Source organism: Haemorhous mexicanus, chromosome 16 (genome assembly GCF_027477595.1).
Source record: "Haemorhous mexicanus isolate bHaeMex1 chromosome 16, bHaeMex1.pri, whole genome shotgun sequence".
Taxonomy (NCBI): domain Eukaryota; kingdom Metazoa; phylum Chordata; class Aves; order Passeriformes; family Fringillidae; genus Haemorhous; species Haemorhous mexicanus.
This window is the reverse complement of record NC_082356.1, coordinates 6341535-6356328: the sequence shown is the minus strand read 5'-3', so window position 1 is coordinate 6356328 and position 14794 is coordinate 6341535. Positions and strand designations below refer to the sequence as shown.

At 52.3% G+C, this 14794-nt stretch overlaps 1 long non-coding RNA gene across 5 annotated transcripts; it reads right to left on the bottom strand.

The window, feature by feature from the left end:
• Positions 1–8143: 8143 nt before the first annotated feature.
• Positions 8144–14564, bottom strand: LOC132334860 (uncharacterized). 5 transcript variants are annotated; one of them, XR_009488497.1, is made up of 5 exons: positions 13759–14497; positions 13625–13680; positions 10879–10986; positions 8726–8924; positions 8144–8419 (listed from the first exon to the last, which is right to left on the bottom strand). It is a non-coding gene; the product is annotated as an uncharacterized LOC132334860 (long non-coding RNA). The 5 variants fall into 5 exon arrangements; XR_009488496.1 differs by having other exon boundaries at positions 13625–14497; XR_009488498.1 differs by lacking the exon at positions 10879–10986 and having other exon boundaries at positions 13625–14495.
• Between the last annotated feature and the right edge of the window lie 230 nt (positions 14565–14794).

Genomic DNA, 14794 nt, shown 5'->3' with positions numbered 1-14794 from the left:
GGGGAGAGAGGGAGGCGGGGAGAGGAGAGGAACGCCGGGAAACGGGCCCCGAGAGAGGGGTGCCCGAGAGCGGGAAAGGGAGAGAAAGAAAAAGAGAAAGAAAAAAAGAGTGTAGAGGCTTCTCTGTTTTTTCTGCTGCCGCTGCTACTGCTGCCGCTGCTACTGCTGCCGCCGAGGCTGCTGCTGCTGCCGCCGCTGCCGCTGCAACTGAAGCCCCGGGGCCGTTCGTCCCCGTGTCCGTTCCCCGCTCGCCCCACGGCCGAGCCCCGCGCGCCCCGGGGACAGCCCCTTCGTCTTTCCGAACACGGGAACTTTTCAGTGTTGAGCCCAGATGCAGAGCCCTGACTCCTGCATGCTGGCAGAGCAATCCCCTCGCTTGCTGCTGGGCATTGTCCTTGCTGAGGGTCAAACACTGTCGGGGCACCTTCCCTTGGTGTAGGATTCCTACCTGACCCCAGCATTGCACTTTCATCTCCAGTGTTGCTTTCCAGTAAAAACAGGGCAAGGAAAAGTGTGTGTGGCTCATGGTATTTTAGAGTGCCTAAAACTTGCTAAGTCACCAATCTTGTAGGTGAGGTGCATCTACAATTATTGGGATGGAGAAGTAGTGCAACATGGAGAAGGGGAGCATAGAAATAAATATAGGAAAACGTCCAGGATTGTGTCTTTCATTTTCATTTCACCTCTGGAAAGCTGTTTCAGTTTTTCAGGAATCTTCTCCTGTCTGTTCTTTTCAAGAACCTCTTGTGGAGAACAAGGTTGAACTTCTGCAGCCACCAGCTGCCGCTTCTCTTGGCTTTCCACACTGCACTGTGTGTGCAGCACCAGATCTTGATGTTGCTGGAGCCAGAACCTGGAAATTTCCAAATTTTGTCTTTCTGTGCCAGCAAATCACTGGACTTGGGCTGTGGCAGCACCAGGAAGTTTTCAGATCTGGGCGCTGGCGCTGCCAGCAAACACCAGATCTGGGTCGTGTCGTTGCCAGCGACAGAAATCTGCTGGATTTGGGCTCTGCTGGCACTGGGAAATTTCCAAATCTGGGCACTGGCACAGCAAACAGAAGATGTGGGAGGTCCCAGACCCAGGAGCAGGAAGTGGCCGGGTTTTGGATTTCTGTGCCAGCAAATTGCTGCACTTGGGCTGTGCCAGAATAGGGAAATTTCCAGATCTGGGCACTGGCAGTGCCAGCAAATATCCCATTCCAGGCTCCAGGAAGGACTGGATCTGTATCCCTTTGTCTTTTCCTTCCTTCTTTCCTTTCTTCCTTCCTGGGGTCCTGCTGCCAGCAATCACCAGATTAGGTGGTGCTGGCAAGGGGATATTACCAGGTTTTAGCTTTCTTTGTAAGCAAAGTGCTGGACATGGGCGGCATCGGAACAGAGAATTTGGCAGATGTGGGCACTGGCAGTGCCAGCAAACATCAGATCTTGGCGGGGAATGTACTGCCACCAGGAAATTACCAAATGTTAACTTTCTGTGCCAGCAATTATTTGAAAAATTCCAGATCTGGGCACTGGCAGTGCTGGCAAACACCAGATGGTTGGTGCTGGCACCAGGTATTTGCTGGGTTTTGGCTTTCTGTGCCAGCAAATGGCTGCACTTGGGCTCTGCCAGCACCGGGAAATTTCTGGATCTGGGTACTGGCAGTTCCAGGAAACCCCAGATCTGGGCAGTGATAGTCCTGGCACCAGGAAATTGCCCAGTTTTGTCTTTCTTTTCCAAAAACTTGCTGCACTTGGGCTGTGCTGGAACCATGAAATTTCTGGATCTGGGCACAGGCAGTGGCAGCCAACACCCGATCTGGGTGGTGCTGGTGGCAGCACCAGGAAGTTGCCAGGTTTTGGCTTTGTTTGCCAGAAAATTGCTGCATTTGGGTTGTGCCAGCACTGGGAAATTGCCAGATCTGGGTACTGGCAATGCCAGCTAACAGCAGATTGCTGGCTGGTGCTGGTGTTGGCAGCAGAAAATTGCCGGGTTTTGGCTTTCTGTGCCAGCAAACTGCTGGACTTGGGCTATGCTGCCAGTGGGAGACTGCTGGATCTGAGCACTGGTGGTGCCAGCAAACACCAGATGATGTGGGACTCCAGGCGGCTCTCCAAAATGCAGTTTATTCCATCCAAGATGTTACAGCCGTCCAGGGTCATGGGCGACAGAGCTGTGCCTACAGCTGTCAGCTCCAGCTGCAGGCAGGCCTGGAGACCCTTTGGCTTTGGTTACAGTGCATTATATACTTTTCTTTGCTGAGCATCTTAATACAGTAGAACCAATCTATACCTTAAGTATTACCTATAACCTGTCATAACTACTATAATTACCATATTCATGTTACTATTCTCCAATCACTAAAAGTTAGTACATTACAGTTTAAGCTAGAAGTTGTTTTTCAGTTTTCTTGCAGTGGAAAATTCAGAGACCTTTTTTCTACTTGCAGCTTTGCTGACTTGTTTGCCTGTGCTATCTTTCTCCTTGGTAAAACATCTTGTTTGAGGTTGTTTTATCCTTTGCTCTAACTCATAGAAACCCCTTTTAACTAACATCCCCTTTGCCTCCTTGGTTATCCAGTAAGACTGGTTCAGCAATTCTTTTCTTCTATATTAAAACTTGCTTCCAACTCTATTCCTTCATCAGACTCCACATTTAAAAATCTTTTTGCTAAGCATACATATCTGTGAGACTTTCTTGTCAAACTTTCATCCTTCCCAACACGCTGAGGTGCCGGTCAGCCATTCCTGAGAACACAGAGCCTGTCACGGCCCCAGCAGCACAGCTCCCTGCCAGCCCTGGGGCCACACGGCCTGCTGGCCCGGCAGGGCTCAGCCCGGGCCCTGGCCGCACGCTGCTGCCCCAGGGCACGGCTGCCAGAGGGCGGCAGCAGCACTGAGGGCAGCCGGGGCTCCACGGGGCCGGGCAGGGATGGCGCTGCCGAGGCCGCAGCTGGGGCTGAGCTGTGTCAGGGTGAGGAGAAACAGGATTGGGTGGCGCAGAGTTGGGGGTGGTTGGATGGGGCTGGGTGAGGCAGGTTTGGGCAGTGCAGGGCGGAGCTGAATGGGGCAGGGCAGGGTGGGACAGGGTTTGGCAGGGTAGAGAATTGTGAGGCGGAGTGGGGTGTGGCAGGGAAGGCCTGGGATGGGGCGGGGTGGGGCGGGGTTTGGCAGGGCGGGGCCCAGTTCAGCATGGCAGGGCGCTGTGGGCAGACCTGTGCAGAGCAAGGTGTGGCTGGGCACGGTTGGGTGTGGCTGGGAGGGGCTGGGTAAAGTGTGGATGTGCAGGGCTGGGGCTGGGTAAAGTGTGGATGTGCAGGGCTGGGATGAGGTGGGACAAGGTGGGGTAGGCAAGGAAGGAGCAGGGCTGGGTGTGGCAGGCCAGGGTGGAGTTGGGCGCTGCAGGGAGGGGTTGGGTGGGGCAGGGCGGGGCAGGGCAAGGTGGGGCAGGGCAGGGCAGGGGAAGCCCAGGCTCGTGGCTCACACATGAACCTTATGGCCGCCTGTCACAGGGACTCCTGTGGGCTGTCCAGGTACAGCAAGGCATAGTGCAGGTGCAAATGGATTGCCCTCATCGCACAGCATGCCAGTATTGGAAAGACAAGCTGCTCAGGGATCTTGGAGATAATTATGAATTGGCCTGAAGGTGAGAACTTTAATCTACCAGAAGAAGAGGGGCAGGAACAGGTGTCGTGTGCTGAGGAAGCTCCACCTTACAACCACCTGCCACAAGGAGTAACACACTATGCTCCTTTCACTGACGGTTCCTGTCGCATTGTAAGGACAAACTGAACGTGCAAAGCAGCTGAATGGAGCCCCACGGGACAGGCTGCAGAAGCTACTGAAGGAGAGGGTGGATTGAGCCAACTTGCTGAACTCAAAGCCGTCCAGTTGGCCCTGAACATTGCTGAGGGAGAGAAGTGGCCAGAACTCTCTTTACACTGACTCATGTATGCTAGACAATGCTCTGTGGAGGCCTTTCCTGGCTGGAAAGGTGGAAAAAGGCCAATTGGCAGTGTAGGGGAAAAGCGATCTGGGCTGCAGACGAATGGCAAGACATTGCCACTCGGGTAGAGAAGCTATCTGTGAAAGTCTGTCGTGTGGGTGCCCACATGCCCAAGAGTTGGGCTAATGAGGAGCACTGAAAGAGTGAACAGGTGGATCAGGCTGCAAAATCAAAGTGTTACAGATAGGTTTGGATTGGCAACACAAGGGACAGTTGTTCACAGCTCAGTGGGCCCATGATGCCTCAGGCCAGCAGGGCAGAGCTGCCACCTATAGGTGGGCATGAGACCCAGGGGTGGATGTAACCATGGGCAGCATCTCCCAGGTTATCCATAATTGTGAGATGTGAGCTGCCATCAAGCAAGCTAAGTGGGTGAAGCCCCTGTGGTATGGGGGGTCATGGTTCAAACAGAAGCATGGAGAGGCCTGGCACATTGACTACATCACTGCCTCCAACCCACCAAGGCAAGTGCTACGTGCTCCCAATGGTAAAAGCCACCCCTGGGTGGCTGGAGACCTACCCTGCACCTCATGGCACTGCCCAGAGCACCATCCTGGGCCTGGAAAAGCAGGTCCTTTGGAGGCATTGAGAATTGAGTTTTGAGAGAGAGAATTGAGTCCAACAAAGGGACTCATCTCAAGGACAGCCCTATCAACACCTGGGCTAGAGAAGCTGGCATTGAGTGGCTACATCACATTCCCGACCATGCACCAGCGGTCAGGAAAGTTCAGCAGGGCAATGAACACTTCAAAAAAACATTGAAGGCAATGGAAAGATGGGACCCTCAAGCAGTGGGAGCTGCATTTAGCAAAGGCTACATGGTTAGTTAATAGCCTCTGCCCAATCCGAGCCCCTGTGCACAGCAGGTGGAGACAATGTTCTGGTGGTGCACACGGGAGGTGTGCTAGGAAAGCCTGTTTGGATTAATTCTGCCTTGATCAAAGACAAACCCACCTGTGGGGTTGTCTTTGCTCAGGGACCAGGTTGCACTTGGTGGGTGATGCAGAAAGATGGATAAACACAATGGATATCTCCAGGGGACCTTGTTTTTGGGGTGAATTGCCCAAAACACTGTGCCTGTATCCATATCTGCAGGTATGTATGAATGTATATAATTAGGATAATACATGTATGCATACAGTTTTAAAGTCAAAGTTTGATGTAACATGTTGGTATGGAAAAAATTCAGGGTGGGAAATGTTGTGTGTTTGGGGTTGTTTTTTTGGTGAATTTTCTCTCATTTCTTACCTGAATAGGGCGATGTGGCGAGGAGAGGGCAGCTGATGCCTGTGGGGAATGAATTGCCTGTGGGGCAATTGAGATGCAAAAGAACTGGCCAATGACTCTCCCCTTCCACTGGAAGCTTCCAGGGTGGGAGGGCAGGGTTGGGCACTGGCTTGCTGAGGGAAGTACCAGCTGGCCATGCTAGGAGCAGGGCAGTTTGGGCAGTTTTTGGTGCTCAACCCGGCACTGCTTCAGAATTCTCCTTGCCATCCATAGGTGAGCCCATTGCTTGCAGCAGCTGCTGGCTGACGGGGACTTTTCCACACTTGCCATTGCCAGGAAGATCCTCACCATCTGTGTGGGTGCTGGAGGGGAAACGGGACCACCCCACCTATTCTCTCTCTCTCTGGAGAGAGGGAGCCCCAGGTGCTGCTTGACTGGAACCACAGCAGAGCTGCCATGGCCAGGATACTGCCACAGACAGGTGAGAACCTGGGGAAAGCAGAGCCCCAGCTTCCCTCTGTCCCCGAGGTCGCTGTTACCCCTGGGGTGGCTCAGGGCTCGCAGCCGGGGGTCCCTGGAGCCCCCTGGGCCAACAGCGCCCCCCGGAGCCAGGGCAGAGTCACTGCAGCCGCTCTGCCCTGCCGGCAGCTCACAGTGCCCTCTGCCGGTTGTGGTCATAACTACAGCAAAGGCAGAACTGCTCAGCGGGGGGGAAGGGTCTGGCATTGCTTTGGGAAATGTTGGTGGCTTTTCTCTCTTGTTCACCTATATCCATATATTCTAGAAAATAACTCATATTTCTTTTCCCATATCTTTGCCTGGAAGCCCTGTAATTTTGAGTTGTAATGATTTGGAGGGAGGGGGCTATTTCTCCATCCCAGGAAGATTCCCAGGTTTCTTGGAAGACATCTGTCTTTTAAGCCAGGACAATCTGCTATCATTAATGGAGAAATTGACCTAGGAGATAAAGGAACTCAAAGATATGCAGCTTCAGCCCTTGCCTAGGAATTGTTCCTGATCTTCACAAAACAGGGGCTTCTATGGTTTGATGAATAGTCTTTGAATGAACTCTACAGCCCAGCTTTTACCTCCCTCAGAGTGCTCCTTCCCACAGTATGTCACACCAGTCTGGCACAGCTCCTGTGCAGGTGACATTCACTGCCACCAACAACAGGACCACTTTACCCACCACCAGTGAGAGGAAGCGTTGATCATTCCATTTTTTCCCACATAAGATATGGAGCAGAAATCCCTGTTGTAAATCCTGCCAATTCTTTCTGAATAAGTACATACAAGCAAAAACGCCTTGCACAGAATCTCCCTTCTTAGAACCCTGGTGAGCAGTGGCACAAAGTCTAGCGGTGGACTGTTGCAGCCTGAATAGCTGCTAGTAAAGTCCAGGGTAAGGAAGCAAAAAGAGCCTTTGCATGGTATCCACAGATGTTTAATTCAGCCGTGCATGAGATGTTCCCAGTCCCCAGGCACACTCGGGGACACCCGAGGTTTCTCCCTCCCGAGGGGCTGGGGGTGAACCTGGTCTCCAGGCAGTACAAAAATGAGGGCCAGTCAGGGAATAAGGAGGGAGTGGCTCAGGGACATAGGAACAGACATAGGAACAAGGGAAAGAGCCAAAACGGTCCTAACAGCTTTTTGAGGGAAGCTTCTTGTATCTCCCTAAGCTAGGGGATGCTCCCAGGGTCCCCACAGTGGACCCCAGAGGACAATGCTGAGTCCAGTCCTTTCTGGCACCTTTGTTAGTAAACTGGGTGAGGGGGCCAGGCTGTGCCCTCCCACAAACCAGGAGGAGTGGCTGATCTGCCAGAGAGAAGTGCTGCCATCCAGAGGGACAGTTCAACAAGGGTGACATTTCAATGACAAGAGCTGAGTCCTGTCCTTGGGAAGGAACAACCACAGGCACCAGTATCTGCTGGGGGCCACCCAGTTGGAAAAGTGAAGTTTGGCAGGGTTCTGCTGGACACCAGGATGCCCACGGGCCAGCAATGTGCTCCTGCAGCAATGCAGAACAGCGTCCTGGGCTGCACTGGGAGCTGTGTCACAGCTGGCAGAGGGAAGGGATCCTTTCCCTCTGCTCCACACCAGAGAGGCCAGCCCTGGAGTGCTGGGCCCAGAGCTGGGCTGCCAAGTACAGGACACAGGGACAGACTGGACAGAGTCCAGCACAGGGCCATGAAGGTGATGGAGGGACTGGAGCGTCTGTGCCATGAGGAGAGGCTGAGAGAGCTGGGACTGCCCAGCTTGGAGCAGAGCAGGCTCAGGGCATCTCATCCATGGGGATAAATACCTGGGGGGAGGCTGCAGAGGGGACAGGGCCAGGGACAGTCTAAGGGGCCTTGGACACAAAGTGACACACAGGAGGGGCCCTCCGAGCTCAGGAGACACTTCTGCACTGGGAGGGTGGCTGAGCACTGGTGTAGGTGCTCAGGGAGGTGAGGGAGTTTCCCTCCCTGGAGAGACTCAAAAGCCACCTGGACACACCTGGGCAGCTGGCTCTGGGTGGCCCTGATGGAGCAGGGGCTGGGCAAGGTGACCTCCAGAGGTGCCTCCAGCCTCCCCCAGCCTGAGATTCTGTGACTCTGAGAAAAAACAGGCTGCAGCTTCCTAAGGACAAATGAAAAAGCTCCACACATGGCAGGTTTCTCCTGCCCCCACCAAAGTGGTTCATGGCACATGGCTCCCTTCTGCAGATTCCTCCCTGGAGTGAGGATACTTCTCAAGGTCACACCTTGAGGCTGAGAGAAACGTTTGCCTGTGGTCATTGGTGTGGGTGAGTAGCATCAATCTTTAATTAAGATTTGGTTTTGCTGGCTTTACTGGAATTGCTTCAATGTTGCTTCAGATGTAATGCACTGTACTGGAAGTTATAGGTCTCTGCACTGGGTAGTGAATAACCCTGATATAGATCCATTAGTTTCATGGTGATCATAATAAACTCTTTATTTTTCTATAAATATATCTTTAATCCTATGGAACACAGTTGTATAAAGGCTCAGTTACACCTATACTATCCTTTAAACATAAACTATTGACTAGTCTAGGACTGCATCCAGCTGCAGCCTGGCTCCTCTCTGAGATGTTCAGGAAGCAAGGAGGTCCCTTCTGCACCTCGTGTCTCCTGCCTGCTCCCTGCACAGCTCTCCAGGTGGTCCTGTTGGTCCTGGGCCAGCTGTGACAGCAGCAGGGACACCTGAAAGAGGCACAAGGCCCGGCTCAGACAAGCCCACACTGGCAGGAGCACCTGGAGCCCCAGGGTTCCGGCTCTCGGGGCAGACACAGCCTCCAACTCCAGCCCTCACCAACACTCTGCCCTTGGGCAAGGGGAAAGGAACAGGCTCCCAGACAGAACAGAGCTCAGATGATCAACAAGTCCAGCTCAAGGCTGGCAAACCCTTCCCACGTACATCCCTCAGCCACCACAGGTCTATTAGAGAGAGTTCTGACAGCATTTAGAAACGCAGCTCAGTTTTCCAAAGCACACATTTGGGCCACTCACCCCTTTCTCCATGGTCTGTGCCTCAGCACGAGAGCTGCTGCTCCCCTGAGCTCCTGGAAGACTCTTCTACTTGAGCTGCTGGGCTGCCAGCCCAGGCATGAGGGGAATGTGGTGCTTGGGTTGTTTTGGTGCTTTCTTGAGGCATTTGAGCACCCCATGCCCCATTTTATCCCCATTGTGAAAAACGAGGTTCACCCTCCTGTAAAAGTTTAAAAGTTGAATAAAGGACAATAAGAGACAAAGAGAATAAAGCAAAGTTTTTGCGGTGGGTGCTCTGCATTCAGCCAAGAGCACAGCTGCTATTTCAGAGATGTCCTTTACATACCCTTTCTATTGCATCAGCCTACTGCACAGTCATAAACAATTATGCATATTTAAACTTTTCCCCAAACTAGTTTACATGTTCCAAGAATTGTTTAGCATGGCTGCTCCTTGGGTCCACCTTTTCAGAGCATGTGCCTTTCGTGGATGTGGTTTGAGTCCGCCCTTGTTATCACCTCCTGTTTGGGCTTTGGTCCATGTTTTCTACAGACAGTGGGTGCTGATAATTGGCATGTCAGCAGCAGGGGGCTCCATCATATGTTCATTGAATGTTATCCCAACTAAGCAGGCAGTTTAACACAGGCATACTATAGCAGCTATTTCACTACTATGTCTAGGCTTAGTTAACAACAAAAAAAAGCCTATATTTTTATAGCAAAGTTACTCTAATAAAGATACAGAACCCATCTAAATATTTGCAAAAAGACAATATTAAAATGTGTATTTAAAACAATACTTTTCCTGGCAGCACCCATATCTGCACCTCTGATCCTGAACAGAGGGGTGGGGGTTTGGTTCCACAGGGGTCCCGCAGAAATTTTGGACACAAAGTATTACATATCAGTGCCCCACATGCCAATGCAAAGTGACTCCAAAAGGCAAAGACACAGTCTGAGCAGGACTCTGACACTGGTGCTAAGTGTGTCCCTGTGACACAGACGAGGAATGTATGGGCCAGGGCACCAATGCTGCTCTGAGCCCTGGGCCCCGCGGAGCTCTGACATCAGCCCGTGTGGCAGAGTCCCCGCACAAGCAGAGTCTCCCCGAGCCCTGGCGCAGCACTGGTGCCCATCTCCTGCCCCAGAGACCTGTGCCTCCAGAGGGCTTCTCTGCCAGAGGGCAGCCAAAGCTGACCTGCACTGGGGGCTGTGCTCCATCCTACAGGGGCTCTTGGGAGGAGCACCTGGAGCACCTGGTGGCAACATTTGGTATGTGCCAGATGATGGTGCTCCTTCCTGGAATGATTTTTTCACGGAAAGGATTAGCAGTAGCACAGAAACACCAAGAGCTACTGAATTTCACAGGACAGAGAGACTCCACCAAAACACTGTCATGTTTCCTTGTGTGTTGGGGAAGATGAAACAGGAAAGCCTTACAAATATGATTGCCTGGCAAAAGATTTTGAGAATATAGAAACTATAAGCGAGATTGAAATGAAAGCAAGCTTTGACATCCCTTAGTTACTGAACAACAGGAAAACAATGGTGTGGCCGGCTGAAGGTAATCCCCTTTTGATGAAACAATACCCTCTGCAAGCAGGCAGGTCCAAGGGTCAGAGCAGACCCTGCCAGCTTGGCAGAAGGGGTCCGAAGTGTAGTTTTTAGGGTTTAAAATGTAGCACAATATGGTAATGTAGTGATTCTTATAGGCTGTATGTAAATGCTATAGGATTTGTATGTTCTACTAGATTGGTTAGTGAGAATCAGAATATTCAACACAGAAGATGATTTATTGTATTGTAACGGGAACTTCGCTGCCTTGTTCTCTTGTTCTCTTGCTTTTACTCTTGCGCTCTTACACTTACTCTTGCTCTCTTGCTCTTATGTACTTTTCTATGCTCTTAGCTCTTGCCTTTTTACGTTGTTACCCTCTCATCTCCTCTCTTCTCTCGGGCCTGCTCCGAGCTGCAGCTGGCAGCTCCCAGCAGGGCCCTGTACCCACGCCCTTTGCAATAAACCGCAAGTTCCACGACCTGGCTTCAGAGATCTCTCATCTCCATCCGTCCCGACCATGCTACCCCCAGTCTCGCCTACACTTGTGCTTTTCTGTCTTTCTTGCTCTCTGAAAGAAAAAAAATTGGCCCAGCCTCTGCTATTCAACTGTCCACTTACTGTGTGTCTTCCTATGGCAGCTCACGTGCAAATACAACTGGCTGCCTGCTGAGCACGGCAGTGGATGGCCACAAAAGGGAAGTCCCTGGTGAACATCAAGGCAGACACCTGGGGAAGTGCAGAGGATAGAGATAACTCTTGGAGGAGAAGCTGTTATGTTTCTCTGATGATGCTGCCAACCCCCTAAAGGAGCAGCCAAGGCAAATGCTGGAAATGGCCATGTCCTGCTGTGAGGCTGGGAAGCCAAGAGAAAGCCATTGTGGCCAAGTATGCTGAAGCCTTTTGCTAAATCACATGCAACAGTGCCCACAGTATCACCCCCTTTTGAATGGCTGCTGGTGCAGACGCCTCCTTGAGCAGGTGCCGGCGTTCGGGGTGCTGCTGTTCCTGTGCTGCTCTGGTGCTGTTTCTGTGGTGTCCAGAGCTGCTTTGGCAGCAGCGACTCAGCAGCCCTGCTGGAGGAGACATCGCTGCCCTCGCCATGGAGGCAGAAGCTCTGCAGGCCCAGAGCTCTGTGTCAGCAGGGCCTCATCCTCAGCACCGTGGCCTGGGCAGCCGCGGGGGCTGGGCTGGCCACCAGTCCTGCTCTGCCCCCGGCCCTGGCAGCACCCAGTGACTGTGCCCCAGAAGGGCCCCCTTGCCCTCCTTGTCCTCAGCCAGCCCAGCCTGGGCACCTCGGGGGTGTCCCCACCCTCCTGCTGAGGCCCGGCCTCCAGGGCTTCTGCCCCAGGCGTGGGAGCCTCTCTGGGGAAGCGCCAGAGAGCAGCCGGCTGTCAGGGACAAGGCGGCAGCCTGGGGGCTGCTTATGGCCTCTGACACCCAATTCCTCAAGGCTTCCCACCAGCCTGTGTTCCTACCCACTTCTGTCCCCTTGGAGCCTCCTGCCCCCCACTCTCTCCCACAGGGCCCTCATGCCTTCCCAATGCCTTGTCCTGTCAGGGCCTGTGTAGCACCTCATCCCTTCACAGCCTCCCACCGCCCCTCAGGGCCCCCTCAGGGTCTCCCCCAGCCCGGCCAACCTGCCCGGCAGCGGTGCAGCCCTGAGGGAGCTCCAGAGGAGCCAGATCAAGAGGCACCTCAGAGCCCTCAGCAATGCAGGCAGCAACACACGGGCAGGAAGACACAGATGGCCCTTCCTGGCTGGGCAGGAGGGCTTGTGGCCATCTCCAGGCACCAGTCTGGCAGGGATCCCCACAGCTCCAGCCCCTGCCCAGCCTCTCTGTCGCCAGCACAAAGGCTTCAGCAGAACCACCAAAGGCCAAGGGGTTTCTGGCCATTTCCCCTTCCCCACTGCACGCCTGGGAAGCACGCTTGGCACAAGGACCCGTTTTCCCCTCTTCCCCTGTGCCCTGCGGATGCTGGGCACTAAAGAAACCTCCTGGGAGTCTGGGTATTAGAACACATTCTATATTTATCGCCTAAAGAACAACTCAAAAGAAGGAAAAAACCAATCTTAAAGAAAAGAAAAATCCTCCCTGGCTCAGATGGCCCTGGCAGACAGAGAGCCTCTCAAATCAGCGCTCCTCAGAGCCCCAGCAGCACAGCCAGCTGTGGCCCCAGAGACAAGGCCGTTTCTTGTGTGCCCTGAGAAACCCATCTTGCAGCTTCCCTGACCTGTGGGAGAGTAGGGAATACCAAATGTATGGTGAACACCCCAATCATTTAAAAATGTGGCCCCTTCTTGTGAAGCTTATGAAGGACCATTATCAGTTTTAATTTCTTGAGGGACACCCAGTGAGGAAAATGCTTGTGAAAAATGCTGGCAAACATGCTTAGCTGTTTCTCCTGTATGTACAGATGCAAAAACTGCTTTTGAAAATGTATCAATAGAGACATGGATATTTTTAAATTTCCCAATAGAAAGGTACTTTGTGACATCTGTTTGCCACTTCTGCAAACCTTCCAACCCCCTTGGGTTGGTGGCTCCTGTAGAAGGGATAGTTTGAACTAGCTGGCAGTCAGGGCAAGCCCCTACATGGGCTTGTGCTTGCTCTAGGGAGATGTGAAAATCTCATCTGAGGGCCTGTGCATTTTGCTGAAAAAAGGCATGACTCAATTTAGCTTGTTCAACAATGTTAGGCAAGGTAGCTGCAGGAAGCACAGAGGTGCAATCTTTACTGTCTCCTGCAGCTCCCTCATCACACGCTGCTGTGGCAATGCATCAGCTCGTGCATTCCCTTCTGCCATAAATCCTGGGAGCCTGGAGTAAGCTCTAATGTGAGCAACAAAGTAAGGATTAGTTTTGTGTAACAAAATTTGATACAGACAGGTAAGCCAAAGACACAATTTGTCCCTGCTAACATCTTTTAAAACAGACCCCTCAATTCTCTTAACAATATGCAGAATCAGTGACTAAGTTAAAAGGTTCTGGGAAGAGCTGAAATGCTCTTACAGCTGCAGCCAATTCAACAATCAGAGGAGAACTTTTGACCTTTTGAATGTCTTGTTCTCAGGATTCAGTGTTTTTATTTTGCCAGGTAACCACTGCCTTGTGTGTTTGTCCTGACCCATCAGTGAAGAGAGCAACTGCATCTAAAGGCTCTTCACTGATAAGGGGTTTCTCTTTGTAGCATAATTTAGCTTTGATCAGTTTGTGTGCTGGTTAATGAATGGAGCAAACACCTGGAAAATCTAACAAGGTATACAGTAAATCTTCTGACTTTTGCATGGCCCAATCAAAATAGGATTTAATCACAGGTAAAGAGATGATTTTAAATTCACAATCTGCTATGTCAGGAAGCCTTACCTTGCCCTTAATGACAGTTTGAGAAATCATCTCTAAAAGTGATTGTCTTTGGTGACCTGTAAGAAAGAAAAAGCCATTCAATTATTAACAAAGGATTATTTTGAGAAGAGTCCCAATGGAAGATGAAGCCATACCGTCTCAGTGTTTCTCCTAGAACTGCAAGGAAAAAAGGTTTATCTGGAACCTAACAATGTGCTTGTCTGTTTTGCAGAGCATTGGTAATTTTCTCCAAAGCTGTAGGAGTAGGAGATCTGGAGGATGATTTTTGTCTCTTTCAGTGGTTCTTGTTGCCGGTGGCGACCTGCCCAGCGATGAGATGCAGGTCCCAGCGAAGTTAACTTCCAACTTCCGTGCACCTTGGCCATGGAGCCCAGGCCGGCCCCGCCGTGCAGGTCGGAGCCCCGCGGGGCCGGAGCCAGGGCCGAGCGCGGGGCTGCGGGAGCCGGCGGTGCGAGCGGGCCGGGAACGGGGCAGGCTGGGACGGCGGCGCCTTTCCCCAGCACAGGCAGAAGGGCAACGGGATCCAGGATTCGGGATCCGGCTCTGGGCCGGAGCAGCAACAGTTTCTGTTCCCTTCCCCCCTTTCTTCTTCCCCCCACTCTCACAGCTGGAGAAGCTGGCCGAGGCTGTGGCTGCGAGAGTTCAGGTGCAGTGGGGGCGGAGAGGGACGTGGCGGCGGGGCATTCATGGCAGATTTCCACTAGGACTCGGCAAGCAGGGAGAAGTTCCGCTGTTGTTTTGTCACGCCGAGAGATAGCATTATACAATTTAACCCCCACAGAGTCCCAAACCTCTCTGGTATAGAAGGCTTCAGAGTCAGCATTTGGAATATGAGTTATAGTCCCTTTTAAAAGCTCTTTGAGCTTTTGATTTGCAAGGTTTTTTGGTCTTGATGCACATAAAGATTTTAAATGCTGATACACATCTCTCTGCGGAACAGACTTATTCTGCCCCATTATTCCCGGTGCTCACCTGCTGCCCAGCTATGCAGTAGGTGCTGTACATAGAGGCTCTGATCCAGGTACTGTCCAGCAGCAACTCCTGTCCGGGCCTTGGTCACCCTCCTTCCAGGTCCCTGATCCTCGCGGCCGCCTCCTACTGAGTTCACCGGGAGGTCTCTTACTGCCAACAAGTTCAAGTTCGCCAACTAAAACGTGGGCGCTACTGTAA